The sequence below is a fragment of the Mycteria americana genome, chromosome 2 (assembly GCF_035582795.1).
Source record: "Mycteria americana isolate JAX WOST 10 ecotype Jacksonville Zoo and Gardens chromosome 2, USCA_MyAme_1.0, whole genome shotgun sequence".
NCBI classification, from domain to species: Eukaryota; Metazoa; Chordata; class Aves; order Ciconiiformes; family Ciconiidae; genus Mycteria; species Mycteria americana.
In genome coordinates, this window is record NC_134366.1 from 99,424,015 (window position 1) to 99,440,986 (window position 16,972).

The 16,972-nt window shown below is 38.4% G+C and overlaps 1 long non-coding RNA gene across 5 annotated transcripts in view; it reads right to left on the reverse strand.

Moving 5' to 3' along the window:
* Positions 1-296: 296 nt before the first annotated feature.
* The window catches only part of LOC142405924 (uncharacterized), a 757,404-nt gene continuing 740,728 nt past the window's right edge, over positions 297-16,972 (reverse strand). For 2 of the 5 annotated variants that reach the window (XR_012774382.1, XR_012774385.1), the window contains exons 4-5: positions 6,578-7,329; positions 297-2,874 (exon numbers count right to left, since the gene is read on the reverse strand). This is a non-coding gene — a long non-coding RNA (uncharacterized LOC142405924). The other 3 variants (XR_012774384.1, XR_012774383.1, XR_012774386.1) reach the window with 3 other exon arrangements.

Genomic DNA, 16,972 nt, shown 5'->3' on the forward strand with positions numbered 1-16,972 from the left:
TTTTTACAAGCACACAACTTTAACATGATTACTTTGACATAAAAATATGCCAAAAATGTCTTTTTGTATCAATTATTTGTAATGCTACTTTCAAACCAAACAAAAGGCACTTCTGTTATAGGCCTGTTTTTCCTAAAAATAATTCCATTGGAATTAAAATAAGGGCCCATTCAAACAAAAAACCACATGCTCATGTTTGAGATACTGAAATGGACCCCGTTCTCTCATCCTGGAAATCTTTAAGCTGATTTTATGTTCTACAAGAATATTTAATCTGCTTCATGTGTCCTGCTTAGCTTATAACAACGTTGGCAAGCTTTCACGAAACCAGCCCTACTTTGCATTGTTGTTGTCCATTCAACACTATTGTGACTAGAACCATTAGTGCAAACTATTAGTTGAGAGTTTGCCTTTCATGATTTATATGCGTGATTTAGTGCATGACAAAGTACTTTTTGGGAACCTTACTGCTTCTGAAGCTTGTTCAATTTCTGTGGGCTAGCACAGCTTTAAAAATGGTTTGCATATATGTGCCTAAGTGTGAGCGTGTAAAGAATGTTACTGAAGGTCTCATATATCATTCAAGAAGTATTTAAGCTTTGTCTTCAGAAGCCAGTAATAGAGCTCTCGCCTCCGTCTTAGTTATAAAAGCTTCTCAAGTTCTGGGAAACTTTTGAAATTTCAAATTCTGGCATATGAGTGAGATTCAACCACTCAAGCCTTTTGACAGAGCTCAGACACATTTACCTTCTTTTTATTTCAAAGCAATAGTAAACAATTAGATCTGATATCTTCTATTATCTTGCATGTGATTTGACACAACCTAATAAGTTTTAAACATCCCAGTTGATACCTGTTTCATTTTTCTGGATATCCACTTCCTCGGCCCTGTGAACATCTTAATTTGCCATGCTTGGGTGCATAATTTCATAGGGCTTGCTTGAGGAACAAATGCCTTTCTGGGTTTCCATTTTGGCCCTGACATTACTCTAATTTGCTTCCATTTCTGAAGTGGAACAGCTTTCCACAGGAAAGCTGCCTCTGGCTGAAGCCTCTTGCTCTTTCATCTCATCCCATTGTTTCTGTGTGCCAGCAATTAAAACCTCTTCAGGTAATGTGCTCTTAAATCTTGGGGCTTATCCATAGCAATAAATACTTTTACTACACTAAAGGGACTCTTCATACTTGTCAAGATGGTGCCAAAGGCCCATTAGCCAAGAACATTTCTTTCAGACTTTTTGGGGAGGACAAGAGCGTAATTTTTAATACTGATGTCTGTCTTTTCATTTTCCAGTGTCTACAAAATTACTATTTTTGAATACAGTTGGAGCGCTCTGAATTTTTTCCTATGAAATCTCTGGTAGGAATGCAATAAACTATAAGATACGCTCCTATAGAGCTTTTTCTGTCAGGTATCAGATTTTCCTCATCTGCAATACTGCACAAAGCTGATTTTGCAGATTCCCTAATTTTCCACTGCATATCTCATGGGTTTTCCAGCCTCTTTAGTTTTATATACTGCACCTATAACACCATTAAACCTCAAGAACCCTCAGGCAATAAGTTGTGAAAGATATATAACAAAGGGTAAGTGGGAAAAGAAGAGTTCGGTATTTCAGAGTTTTAACCAAATATATTAAAAACATATTTCTTCCTACTGTAGGAAAGGTCTGTTTGAGTTTAATACCTAGTATATTGCATCCACTTAATGTTTTAATTTAATTTATTTTAGTGAGAAATCTTGCTATTTATGGTCTTAACTTTTGAAGTTAAGACACACTGATCTACAAAATTTTGGTATAAATATCATCATTAGACTGGAACAAAAAGGGTCCAAGTGTTATTAAATAAGATCACTGGTTCAACATGCATTTGTTTCAAGGCTTGCTTATAGTATGTGTTTACATGTGGTTCCTCCACCTCCTCATTACCTTTAAAATGGTTCTTTCATTATGGGTGCTAAGATTTAGGAGGAAATATTGTACCTTAGCATTTAATAATTCATTTTAAAGTGTTAGTTCAAACACATCATAGCACAATATCAGATGCCGTACCAAACATCCAACCAACAACAAAGTTCCTTAATTGTCAGAAATGGACCAAGAGAAACTTGAAGTTCTGAATCTGGATTTGAACAGATTGCCAAATCTGATAGGTTTCATGGTAATTTTCTTGAACAATACTCCTTTCACATCTTCCATGGATTGTGCCATGGCTCCCATAGAATATTCTCTGACAGCTCATCCTGTCTTGGAGACTGGAATTAGTTTGGGACCTTCACCTAAGAATAGATTTTAACATGAATACCTAGGGTGCTTTCAAGATAAGTATAATGCGTGCTTTAAAATCCTTCAGGCAGTGGAAGGAGTTGGAGCCCTGGCTGTCCATCTATTACATGAGCATCTTTCTGTTAACATGTTGGATAAAAGTGTGCAATGGCAAGAGTCTCAGAAAGAAATACCTCCTCTATTTTCCAAGATCCAATAACTAACTTCACAAGTTAGTGAAGGACTTCAGGACTTAACCCTTAAAAAAGGAAGACACTTCACTCACCGTGGAATAAGATACCTCCCTGGAATAAGATACCTAGTCCTTGAAATGCAGTTGGCCAGTATTTCTTATTGGCAACCACAGACAACTTTCACTTAAATCCTCTTCCTGACAATTCCATTCTCCTTCCCTCCTCCAGTTGTATAGGAAATATAGATAACTCATTTGTTTTTTTTAGACTCAGCTACTAGGGCTCAAGAGCCTAGAATTGCTTATCTCAGCACTTAAATCTTTCTATGTATTTCAAGATTAATTATTTGACCTTAACAGAAACTTGGGGTGGAGACAGAACCAGGCCACAGAACATCCCCCTCAGCCTCCACTCTACATGTGAACAACAAAAAAAATATATTAGCAAGAGTTAGTATAACTTTTACAACTCATTTTGGCTAAAGGCAACATAGCTTCTCATTAGTAAGCAAAAATCCTCCTTTATATATAGATATATAATACATCTATTCCTCTGAAAGATACCACAAGTGGCAGCTCAGACCAGAAAAATCCCCTATATCTTAAGCAAGACCGCTTAACATATCCTATTTTATCCCTTTCAAAAAGCACCATATGCTGAACTCAGCCTTCGGTGTTATTACATGCGGTGTCCTCTTCAGGAGACTCAGTGTCGTATTCAGGGGTTATCTCTACAATATACAGTTACCAAAGAAAATGCTTTGAGAGTTACAAAAGAGAAGTAAAAAAGGCAATGACTTTTGACATCCACACTTATGACTGTTCAAGTTCTGCAGGCTGTGTGTCTAAAAACATGGATTTATGCAAAGTCAGTCATATGGTGTACTTTATCTTTGGTAACAAAAGTGTGTGGGGTTTTGTTGTTGTTTTTTTTTTTCCCTGTACAGAGGAAACGTGGACTGCAGTGAAGTATTTTCTATACTACATTGAGTAAATTGTTACTTAGAGTAGAGAAATGTCAGTTGTTTCAAGAATTATAAAATGGATAAAAGTTTAGCTGCAGGAGATCAGTAGTGATATTACTCATGATGCAGTTCATCCTAGTTAAAGTTTTCATTGATGGCCTTGTACAAAAAATAGGAGTGTTCCTTCTCTGTTGTTGGAAGGTATCATCAGTACAGGAGAGAGAGGCGTATACAGTAAGAACTGGGTGATTTGAAAGCCGGAAAATTGTCCCACACAATTTGATTCTGTGTGGAAGGACATGCATTTACAGACTAATTACAATATTATTTTGCTATAAATTGTAAGATCAGAAGTGAAAATAATAGAAGAAAGCGATCTGTGTATAACAGCTGATCTTAATATTGAGAGAGAGAGGTCTGCATTCCAAAACAGGAAGGAAAAAAACCAAAGGGTGACTTTGACTCAGGGAAAAAAAAAAAAAGAAGAATATAATGGCTATAAACAAGTTTACACAGCAAATCAGAGAAGTTTCTAATTACCGTAACAGTGAGAGTTTAGAACTGCTTTCCAGTAGTGTTTGTGCAAACAAGACTTTATTAACATTAAGACGGTCTTGATGATGTTTATGAGAAGAATTTTATGACTGGTTGACTATGATTAAAATCTTTCTAGCCCATACTTTTTGTCCAGCCTTGTGGAATCTGGAATCTGCTGGCAAAAATACACTTTTTAAGAGGTAATAAAAGTTATACTGTCAAAAGTCACGTTCTCAAAAATAGTTTGTTTTATTGCCACAGGCAATATAAAATATAAAATACTTATTTGGCAGGAAACATCATGGTAAGTAGGACGTGCTTTGCCAAATTAAAGTGCTACAGTACTAGTACTCAGTGCATTGGCTACCAAAGGGTATGGCCTATGTAACCATGCTGGGTTGCAATTTCTAAGTAGGTGGAAAGAATGCTGGTATCCAGTTAAAAGAGAAAAAGTCAGCTTTTTCAATGATGGGTTCAGAAATCCCAAATGGGCTTACTTTGGATTATATTTTAGTTCCATGGGCTTTCCAAGGTTCCATTATTGCAGACATTCAGTGTAAAATTCTGAGGGAATTAAACATTATACGGCAAATCTGCTCATTATGTGCCTTTGTAATCCTTTACAGAGGTCAAGTTTCAAGGGAGTACCATTAAATAGATCAGGTAATTTTGAGCTGATTTTTTAAGGTATTTATTTTCCATTGGAATTTAATTTTCCTGAACTGCTCTGATATCACAAGAATTCATATTCAAGTGACATTTCTAGCTCTGTTTCTTTCCTGATGCCAATTACACATTTGAAAGAGCCCAACTCCATTCTAGTTTATATGGTTTTCTGCATGTGAGTAACTTCTTTGATTTAATCTGAGTTGTTACAGATTTATTCTGGAGGAGGAGAAAAATGCTGTGTCCAATATGCTCATTTGCTTTCTGTGCTTAGAGTTGGAGTGCCATTTTAAGCAGATAATAATTAGAATTTATGTATATTTTTTTCCTGGCTCAAATATACATAAAGGACCTGCAATTCTAGTATGAACTTTATTTTTTCTCGGTCAAAAATTCTTTTCTCATGTGTGAATCAAATTGAGCTTGTGTAATTCTGAGTTACAATAAAATCCCTCTAATGTCGGCAACATCTTTTGTTCACACTTACATAGGTATAAAATGAATGAAATTCCCCTTAAGCAAATGCAGTTCTGTGGTACCTCACCCATAGCAACAAGAAGTGAATGTGTTTTGGTTTGAGATCAGACTGATGAGTGTCAGTTGCAGTTGCACTTTGGTTCAGACAAAACTGATTAGAAACAATCAGAAATTGATACTGAGGGGTCCCAAGGTCCACAAAATTTTCAGTAAGAATCTCATTCACTTTGGGTTTTCAGTTGCCCACATGTCACTATCTAGTGCTATTTGTGACGCCTGGGGGTATTTCACCTGGAATCCAACCAGTGGTTAGGACTCCTAAAGATGTGACGTCATATCTGCAGCTCCTCATGGTCTCAGATCTCCTTGTTATCTTAAAAAAAAAGTAGGTATCAATGTGTGGGAAACAGCATCAGGCCATGTATTTGTATCTGGCGACATTCTACATTAGGAAAGAAAAAATGCCAAAGGAAACTCTGCCCTGGACTGAACACAATAGTGCAGCAAAAATAAGCTGCAGCTTAGAAAGCATTTCATATTTTTATTAAGACTGTGTGAGGTGGGATATCGCTACTGTTAGACTTGAAGAAGATTTAAAATGGCTATTTAAGATACACAGATGGAGACGGACTGCACATAGTATGGGTTATAGCACTGTGCAGAAATTCTTTTTAATCATTTTCATAGCTAATATATTCTCTATTCAAGTAATAGAATATATATTGGACCTGAGTGTGCTTTCCACAGTGATGGTATGCAGTAACTAACTATTTAAGTAATTTTGGGTTCTACCAGCATAAAACTGATGTAAAAACATAATCAGGACCATTTCATCCTCTAGCTGTAAACCAAATATGAGTTTGGATTTTCTTGTGAGAATTCCAGTAAGACGAAAAGAAAATAAAAGGAAAAAAAAAAAAAAGAAAAAAGGAGAAAAAAACCCCCACCCCCACACATAATGAGCTACAGAGATTAATCAAAACCCCTTGGCGCCTTCTCATCCTCCCTCTATTCAGTCTGTTTTCAGACATAAAACCTCAACAGTAAATTCATTGCTTGTTTTAGTCGGTTGACTGTATTCTTACATTCCAGTAGTCAAGCTGCTTAAAGAATTTTGAGATGTTAGATAGCTTACACCAAAAAGGGAACATACAAAACAACCAAGCAGCAAAGGTAAAAGTAGAAATAAATAATCAGGTTTAGTTTTAAATGTATCTCATAAAGAAAAGTCTGGGTAGATCACTGTCATATGGCTAGAATCCACAGAGTAGCTATTTTGTGTCTCTTAGGAAACTGTCAGGAGTTTCCTTTTTCATTTCTGTTGGTATCAGAACTTTCCAGAGCTAACCAGAACAATACTTAGGTATAGAAATGGGTCTTTATGCTATGAAAAATGAAAGTATCACTCAGTTATTGTATTGCAGCAGCACCGTACTATGCACTGCCAAAGCACAGTGGGATACGAACCTTACCTTTAAGCACCTCTTGGGCTAAGCAGGCAAGAAAAAGGCAAGGCGTAAGAAGAGAAACAGCACAGAAAAGGTAAATGATTTGCCCATGAGTCAGGACTGTGGCAGAGGCTTTGAATAAAATCCCACGTGTCCCTGAGGATCCCTGAGACTGTGGGACCTGCTCTGGCTCCCTGCTCTGCTCATGTCTTTCAGCAGATCAGCTGGGCAATGTCCGCCAGACCTGTGGGTGCCTTCCAGCAGCCGCGGGTGCTAGCAACAGTTCACAGTTCTTCCATGCTTCTTCATATTTTTTTTCTCTGAATGTAGAGTTCCTTCTCCTAATGTTTCTGTTTTATTCGGCCATTTCCATGCTAGGAGAAACTTAATGCTTCTGTTAGGAGCAATGAGAAGGACAAAAGATCCCAAGCCTCCTGACTGTCCCTGCAGTGTCCTGCTCAGTAGGCAATATTTTAATTTGACCTCCACACTTCCATTTTTTTATAGGAAACAGCCATTTGCAAATCCATGTTGTAAATCCATACTCACATAGGAAGCAGTCCCAGTCCTCCACTGTTTGCTGGCTCAAGTCAGTTGAGACAGATTTGGGCTCCTATGAGCACATGGGTTGGGTCTCTAGCAGTATGTAGTTGTCTTTGTGCTTGGCAGTCTAGGAGGATGGTGCCATCTGACTCTGCTTTTTTAGAAGGTTACCTCTACTCTCAGTAGAAAGTGATAGCACTTTTATTAGGGTTTCTTCACCAGGATTAGGAACTCTGTAAGCAGAACTAAATGTGATTTAAGAATACACAGCATTTCCTGGCTAGTACACTAATACATGCAATAGATGCTTGCGACTAAAGTGCATGGGCTAAGCATTAGTATATTCATCACTCCTGACACAGACACCTGATGAGACTGTTAGTCAGGCAGTCACAGTCAGGCAATGAGGTATCAGTTACGCTGAGCTTTCTCATGAGCTGAACCTAATCTCGCCTAGCTGAGTCTTTCAATTCCATTTCTTTTTTTCTTATTTTTTAATGAATTTTCATGTCAGTGTTTTTCTCTCGACACCCCAAGTTACTAACTATTACCATCTCAACTACTTCATTTCAGTCTTTATCTTGCATGGCTTTCATTTACAAACTCTTGCAGGTCAACGCTGCTCTTCAGAAAAGCTAAATGAAGGTCACATAGTTGTGCCACACAAAACTGGACTGCGTGTTACACCCAGAGGTTACATAGCAAACATCCTTACTTTCAGTGATTGTAGGCAAAATTCATCCCATCTACCTTTACCCAGCTAAAGTCAAAGATCAATTAGGTGGGGGGAGAAGGGCATGCTCCTGAAATGAATTCATCCTGCCTTAAGACAGTTTTCCAAGCGAGGTGGGACGAATCACATCCGGAGGTTCCTTTATCACTCCACTGATTGCAAAAGGAGTATAAGTTACTAATTTTGGCCAAAAATCTATGTGCGTTGGGGTTGGGGGGAGGGGTGTTGGAGGTGATTATCACCCTACATGACCAAAAGGATTTTGTCGTCATGATACAGAAATGGAATTCCAGGAAACTGCAAACAGCTGCATTACTACCTGTGATAATTTGAAAGGGAACAACTTATAAAAGATTTTATATGAAATTACCAAGAAGCTAGCTTTCAATTTATTTCTGAATACTTTTTTCTTTTTTGCCTTTCTTTCATGCCTATAGATCTGCCTTTTTTAGAAGACTTTTTAAAAAATTGCAATCACATATCGTGCTTAATCTATACTCTTTTATATGAGGTTTAGGAAAGTACAGGCCAATAATTTCTCTGAATATAAAAGTGTATGACAAAAAGAAAATGACACATGAAGAATTAAATCAACAGACTGAAAAGTGTTTGGACGCCATTTCGTTTACTCCAAAGAGCTAATTGAATCAGAAGAACCTCTACAAACGAACATTTATAAAGTTGTTCAATAGATTTTATTTCAAATCAAGGATTAATTTTGTGAAGGGGATTAGAAAGACTCCTTTGCAAATAGATGTCATTCACTTCTTAAAATTGGATTTATTTGCAGGTGATGGCTAATTAAAAGTAAAGAATGGCTCTTTGCACTGCAGGCAAAAAAAAAAAAAATCCTTTAATCCATATTCAAAACCAAATTACTCATGACAACAGTGCACAGAGTTAAACCACTATGTGATAGTGCTGCAGTATGCCCTGTCCTGTAAAGAGCTGAGTTCAAGATCAAACAGGAATTTTGCTTTGTAGACTGATGGAGTCTGGGAGACTGTTGAGATCTAATGAAAATATTTTCCTCTGGGAGATTTTTGTTCATGTGCAGATGTCTAACACCCACTGTGAGTTAATTCAGAGTGGCGTGAAGCAGTAGCTTCACATACACAGAGACTTTCTGATTCTTGGTGAGCACTGGTGGTGGAACATTGTAAAGGAGGTATCACCTCACTACATTATGGGATGTAACAAAGGCTTTTTTTAAGAAGGAACATAATTGCACATAACTGTGATCTAAACGAAAAAAAAGAGGAAAAACATGGAAAGCATTTAGACAGGGGAAAAAATCCCCATTTATTACTATAATATACATTTTTCATGCTTCTAAGATGTGGAAAGGACCTGTAAGGATGAGCCGTGGCAATCTTTAAATAAGGTTTCCGTAGAAACAATGCTGAAAGTTTACTCAAAGGAAACAAAGTCTTAACAAAGTTGCATGTCTTGTAATGTGGTATAGCAAGCTATTCTCAGCATCCATTCAATAAATCTCCGCAAAGAAGATAACCAGGTTTGAAAAGTTAAGTTTTGGTCTAGTGGAATTGCCTAATTCTGCATCACATCTCTAAAATACTGGTAGTCTAAGCTACATCTATGTTATGAGGATTTGCACTACCAGTAAAATTAATAGAGCACTAATACAGCATTAAAGAGCTGGCCTAATACACTTTTCAATGCCTTTGAGCCTATTGGCCACTGTAAAATCCTATTGACTCTATTCAGTCAAAATGAGAAGGACTAAAAAGTGTTAATTAGCTTACATTACTGAACTTACATACCCAACAAAAAAACCTACTTCTAACATACTAGAAGCATTTGTGAAGGTTTTATGGGAGTTATAAATTATACAGGTCTTATGACAGAAGACAGCTGTATAGATATGTGACTTCCCATTTTCCTGTCTAGCCCTTTTCTTCTCCTCGAACATGTTGCTGCTCCCACCATCCCTGAGCAGACAACAGCAAAGCGTAGGCAAGGGCAGGGATGAATGTCAATGTCCCAGTGCCTGGTTAACACACTCTCAGTAAGTGGCAACTACACCTGGCAGTAGCAAACAGATATACTGCCTGGTTTATTTCGTTGTTCTAGGCTGCTTTATTTCTCTGTTTTAGACAAGTCAAACATTGATTAGGGTCTCTTAGCTCTCTTTTCTCCCTGTTCCCTCCCCTTCTCCCTTATTCCCCATTCTCAACTCTTCACTCCCTGTACAGCAGGATCAATCCCATCCTTTCCAAAGCAGATATTAAGTACTGTGTCCAAATGGGCTAAAAAGACGTAGCCCTTAGTTCTGACTTTGCCTGCCCACTTTCATTTGCTTCTTTAAAACAACTCAGCTATAAAAAAAAAAACCCAAAACTGGCCTACGCATCAAAAGGGTTGTTCTGCATGCTCTCAGTTTGCAGCTCAAAAACATCTCAAGAAAGAGCAGAGTCCCAGGCAACTCCACACTTCTGCACTTTCTGCATAAAAGTCATTATTTCAGTCATCCCACCCCTAGCCCTTTCTTCTTTTCTTCGCACATGCCTCAAGTGCACATGTACCATCCTCTGGCAGGCAGACCAGGCTGGGAACGGTGGTTGGGGTGGAAAGGAAAGTCTCAGAACAAACCATTAATGTTGCAAAGCAAAGAACTCTTGAATCCAGTGAATATTAGCCCAATTATATATTTTTCAGATTTTTAAAAGACTATAAAATTACTTCAAAGATTTTGCTTTCACAAATCTCACCTCTATATGGCAAATGATATGGTAAAATCCTCTTAAAATATTCACCTGAGAAATTGGTTAAGGTTTGAACAGGAAAATTGCTAACTGAAGCTAATTGGCCTAATTTGCTGGCTGTGACCACCCATTACTACTAATAACACCACCTCCTGCCAAAAGGGTGAAAAATGTTTCGTCTTTGTATGTTTCTTTTCCCCTGTTTCCAGAGTGCACTCCATAATAGGGAATTTAGGTGTCTCTTTTCAGAGCCTGAGTTTTGCTGCAGATCTGCCCCAACTTTTACAGTATATCCTTATTTCTAAAGCAGCTGAACTGGGAGTTGATATGGTAGGTTCCAATTTAGCTCTTTAAATAAAAATTAAATTTTAGAGTAACCCAGTTGCCTGAGGCTACTGTGCATAACAGCTAAGCAGGAGACTGGAGCAGACTCCTGGGCTTTGGATGATTTTGCTATAAAAAGTTTCTAGCTATTACAGTGAAAAATGTTTAGAAAAAATGGAAAGAGATTATTTTTGTATCTCTTCTGTATGTTTCCCTATTTCATTTCCATAACACTCAGAAGAAATACATCCTGAGAGCCACATTATGTACTAGGGAAATTTCATTTCTCCTGTGTTTCCTGGAAGAAATTAATTCCCTTTCAAGGTTTAATTTCATACCTTTTGTTTATATGCTACATTTTTCATCACCAGAATTGCTATAGGCATGAAGCTGCAAGGGTCTTTTAAAAAAACTTGGACTTTGGCAACTGCGTCTTAGCAAACACCCACTTAGGTTTCAGGAGACCAAGCTTCAGTTCCAGTTCTGTTGCTGGTTTGTTGGACAAACTTGATCAACTCACTTCACCTCCTCCTGTGGCCTAATTCCACAGTTGTGAAATAAAGATGGTCACTCTGAACCTCAATTGTGGAAGAGGCTGAGACAACAGAAGGTAAGTATGTTTATTAAGATCAGCATGTCTTAATATTTGATTAATTATAGCTTTGGCCTGGGTAAAAGACTACTTCAAGCATAAGGTATCTCCCCTCCTAAGAAGGGATCCATTTTTTTCTTATGTTTTGTCTTGTGATTCAAAGACTCAACTGGGCACAAAGAGTGGTCAGGTGTGCACTGACCAAATCAAACCAAACCAAAAAACATTAAGCCCCTCAGCTAAGATATATTTAATTAATTTCTTCTTTTTCAAATTTGTAAAAGTCTTGTAAAATCTCATTCCAAATACCATCCTGTGGCAGGTTGCCTGGAAGAGTAAAGAAGAAATGGGAGATATGTTAAATATCAGAGTGCTAAAATGAGTAGTTACAAAACAATGAGAAGTTTATGACATTTGTCAAAGCTTCCTCTCCCAGGTGTGCAGTGGTGTCAGTGATTAGGTAGCACGGTTAATAAATGTAAGAATACTCTGAAGTTGATAAAGTAAATAATGTTCACTATTTTAGACTGTATAGTATACATTTTCAGTAACCTGTTCATAGAAATAGGTATGCATCTTCCCTTGTTGCCAAGTTGAGTTACCTGAGAAAATAATAATAATAATTAAAAAAATCACAGAATCATAGAATGGTTTGGGATGGAACAGGCCTTCAAAGGTCATCTAGTCCAACCCCCTGCCATGGGCAGTGACATCCTTCACTAGATCAGGTTGCTCAAAGCCCCAGCCAACTTGACTTTGAACACTTTCAATAATAGGACATCCACAACTGATGGGGCAACATGTTCCGGTGTCTCATCACCCTCATCTTAGAAAATGTCTTCCTTATATCCAATCTAAATCTACCGTCTTTTTAGTTTCAAACCATTGCCCCTTGTCCTTTCACTACAGGCCCTGGTAAAAAGGCGTTCTCCAACTTTCTTATGAGCCCCCTTTAAGTATTGAAAGGCCACAGTAAGGTCTCTCTGGAGCCTTCTCTTCTCCAGCTGAACAAGCCTAACTCTCTCAGCCTTTCCTCATAGGAGAGGGGTTCCAGCCCTCTGATCACTTTCACAGCCCTCCTCTGGATCTGCTCTAAGAGGTCCATACCTTTCTTGTACTGGGGACCCTAGAGTTGGATGCAGTACTCCAGGTGGGGTCTAATGAGAGCAGAGAAGAGAGGGAAGAATCTCTCCCCTCAACCTGCTGGCCACGCTTCTTTTTATGTGGCCCAGGATACAGTTGGCTTTGTGGGCTGCAAGTGCACATTGCTGGCTCATATCTATTTTTTTCATCCACCAGTATCCCCAGATCCTTCTCTGCCAGGCTGCTCTCAATCAATTCATCCCCCAGTCTGTACTGATATTGGGGGTTGCCCTAACCCAGATACAGGACCTTGAACTTGGCCTTGTTGAACTTCATGAGGTTCACATGGGCCCACTTCTCAAGCCTGTCAAGGTCCCTCTGGATGCCATCCCTTCCCTCTAGCGAATCAACTGCACCACTCAGCTTGGTGTCATTTCCAAACTTGCTGAAAGTGCACTCAATTTTACTAACTATGCTATTGATGAAGCTTTTAAATAGTATTGTTTCCAGTATGGACCCTTGAAGGACACCACTTGTTACAGGTTTCCATTTGGCCATTGACTATAACTCTTTGGATGTGGCCATCCAGTCAATTCCTTATCCACTTAATAGTCCATCCATCAAATCCATCTCCTATTTAGAGGTAAGAATGTTGTGGAGGACTGTATCAAAGGCCTTACAGAAGTCCAGGTAGATGACATCTGTAGCTCTTCCCTTGTCCACTGATGCAGTCGCTCCATCAAAGAAGGCCACTATTAGATTAGTCAGGCACTATTTGCCCTTGGTGAAGCCATGCTGGCTCTCTCTAATCACCTGTCCCTGTGTTCTGTATGTTTCACCATAACTTCCAGGAGGATCTGTTCCATGATCTTACTGGGCACAGAGGTGAGACTGGCTTGTTGGTAGTTCCCAGGGTCGTCCTTATTACCCTTTTTAAAAATAAGTGTGATATTCTCTTTTCTCCAGTCACTGGGGACGTTGCCTGACTGCCACGACTTTCCAAATTTGATGGAGAGTGGCTTAGTGACTGCATCTGCTAATTCCCTTGGGACCCTGAGATGCATGTTGTTGGGTGTCATGGACTAGTGTATGTTCAGGTTTCTCAGGTGTCATGATTTAACCCCAGACAGCAACTAAGCATCACACAGCCACTCGCTCGCTCACTCCACCCTGGTGGGATGGGGGAGAGAATCAGAAGAGTAAAAGTGAGAAAACTCGTGGGTTGAGGTAAAGACAGTTTAATAGGTAAAGCAAAAGCTACATACGCAAGCAAAACAAATCGAGGAATTAATTCACTACTTCCCATGGGCAGGCAGGTGTTCAGCCATCCCCAGGAACGAAGGTCTCCATCATGCATAATGGTTACTTGGGAAGACAAACGCCATGACTCTGAATGTCCCTTCCTTCCTTCTTCTTCCCCAGCTTTATCTGCTGAGCATGACGCCATATGGTATGGGATATCCCTTTGGTCAGCTGGGGTCAGCTGTCCCAGCCGTGTCCCCTCCCAGGTTCTTGTGTACTCCCAGCCTACTCGCTGGTGGGGTGGGGTGAGAAGCAGAAAAGGCCTTGACTCTGTGTAAGCACTGCTCAGCAATAATGAAAACATCCCTGTGTTATCAACACTGTTTTCAGCACAAATCCAAAACATAGCCTCATACTAGCTACTATGAAGAAAATCAACTCTATACCGGCCAAAACCAGCATATCTTGAAAGTCTGCATTTCCTGCATTTAAAATGCAAATAGGACCCTGAAAATAAGAACCAAACTTCAACTAAAGCAATACTCTGCAAACCACAAAAAAGGACTAGCTTCGAGACATCTAAGCTTCCTTACTCTTCTCAGCAGAGGGCTAATTTGGGAAAATATGTATGTTGATTCAAGTTTGTCACTGGTTGCCACAGCATTGCTTCTCATCACCAGAGACTGCATATATCCTTAGCTATTTATTATTCCCCTCTAGGCACCCAAAAGAGCGCAAATGGTTCTTACCTAAAATAAATAAACAAGGCTTTCATCTTTGCCCTGGCATATTCAGCAGTGCAATTATATAGCACTTCAACCAAATATAGGAAGTGTGAGCAGCCTGTGTCCTTGGCACTATGTAAGTCAAAAGAAAAAAAATATTAATAATAGTAAGCTTCCCCTTTTTGGAAAGAAAAGACAAAGGGGAGATAATAAGCAGTCTAAGGATGAGGCTTGGATTGCTTTTTGTCTTGAAGTAATGATTGCCCTGCAACTACACATGTGGCCTGGAACAAAACAGTTGAGTGTATATTATCAGTTTTTTGCAAATTTCTTGTATATTTCAGGTAAGCAGTCTTTCACTCAAGATCTAAAACTCTGCTGTTGATGAGATCTTAAAAATGCTTTCACTTTGGGATTTTCTCTCACCAGCTTTGCCTGCCTTCTCTGGTAACTTTGTGTAAGAGAATTCTGGACCTGGATAAGATATATCTGCAGTATTTAGTATAGTGTTAGCTCCCTATCCTTAACATGAACGAGACATTATGACCAGTTGTAGAGGGAGGTCATCTGGTCTGCTGGTACACACTCTGCTAATGGATGTCTGAGTAAGAATCTGCTAGAGCCAATGTCCCTGTACACTCTCAGTGTATTTTACCTGAAGTTTTCAGACTTAAGCCTTCAACATTCTTAGGTCCTACCTTAAATTAATATTGCTGCTGAAATCAATGAGACTAGAAAAAAGCATCAAGCAAACCATGGAATTAAATATCATACTGTACTGGGGAAAAAGTTGCTGATTGGAATATGCCATAAAATGTTTTTTCTACATATTCTTAGCCATGAAATTTTTTTATACTATCACATGAATTGTAAGAAAGGACAGTTAACACATCAGGTACCAATTACTTACATTTTCTTGACGAGGATCTGCTTGCCCTAATATAACGTGGTCCTCTCAAGTTACAACCAAGTTTTCACTAGGCCAAGAAGTTCCTTTGAAAAAAAAATCTCATTATAGCTGTACCTTTGGATATCTGGATGGTGTTTTATCACAATCAGTTTAGTCATGCAAATGCATATAGGACATTCATGATAAAAGAAATGGAATTAAAAGAGAGAAAGAATGATTGCTTGCAGCTACAAGCTCTGCATGACCTTGAAAATGGAAGATCACAAAGGATCCGAATATATGGTGCAACATAGAAATGATTTAAAATACTCTTAAAAGAAACAGCTGTAGCAAGATGAGAAGAAAACAGATAATTGACACCAGATGTCCCTCTCAGACAGTGATGAAAGAGTAATTACAGAGGGAGAGATAGCATCCTGCAGAGAGCAGATGAGCTTTACCAGCAACTCTACAAGAATGCATAGAGACAAACATGACAAGTTTCACCACCTTCTATGACATAAAAAGAGACGTGAAGGAAAAATCTTATTTTATGCACTCAAAAAGAAGATAGAGAAAGTCATGAAGCCTTTACAAGGAAAAATACCTGGGACAGATGGCATCACTAGTGATATCATAAAAGTTGGAGGGAACCCAGTAACCCAGCCAGAAAAGCTAATCAACTTGAACTACAGTGAACGAAGTGTCAAGGGACTGGAATTATACTATAATCACTCTTCTGCATTGTAAAAATGCCAAAGGTGCTAAGAGACATACAGCCTTCTCATAGACTTCCAGCTCTTTCTTATGTTGTTGAGCACATTAGCTGAGGAATTGACTTTTGTAACAACTACCCCAGAATAGATAAGAATACTTTATAAGGTGTATTTCATGTTGGTGTAGTAAACTACTAAATGCACATAATTTCCTGAGATAGATAATGACTCTCTGACAGACTCTCTGTCTACCTACCTAAGTAATGATACAGCAATATGTGAAAAATAAATTCCCCCAAATCAAACCCTAACAAAATGACACACTGCTCTACATACGCTCCCTAGGGAGAGGATGAGAGGGATCATGAACTATATATGACAGATGTTAGTCAGCGTGCTTAAAGCTTTACTGGGAAGGAATTACATTACAGTGATGAGGGTGGCTTAAGAATCTACACAGAGGAGAAAATTATGAGCAAAAAGTAACCTCTGAATATGCCTACACATCCATTCTGCACAAATGTTAATATAGATAGGAATGTTTTCAATCTATAATTGACAAACATTTTCCCAAATATACATCTAATTTTTTTTTTTTAATTTTTAAACTGACTTTAGATAGTGTTCAGAACCTGTGTGATTAGATTTGTTCAGTACCTGAACTTAAATTAAGATCCTTAATTGCTAGTCACTTAACAATATACATATTTGATAAACTGATCTGTACTTCAGAGCTGCTGAAAAATATTGCTTCCCTCAAATATACGTCTATATCTATATGTCTATATCTGTATTACTTTTTGGATACTGAAGAAACCAGCTTTTAAATGACCTTTTACTTTATAA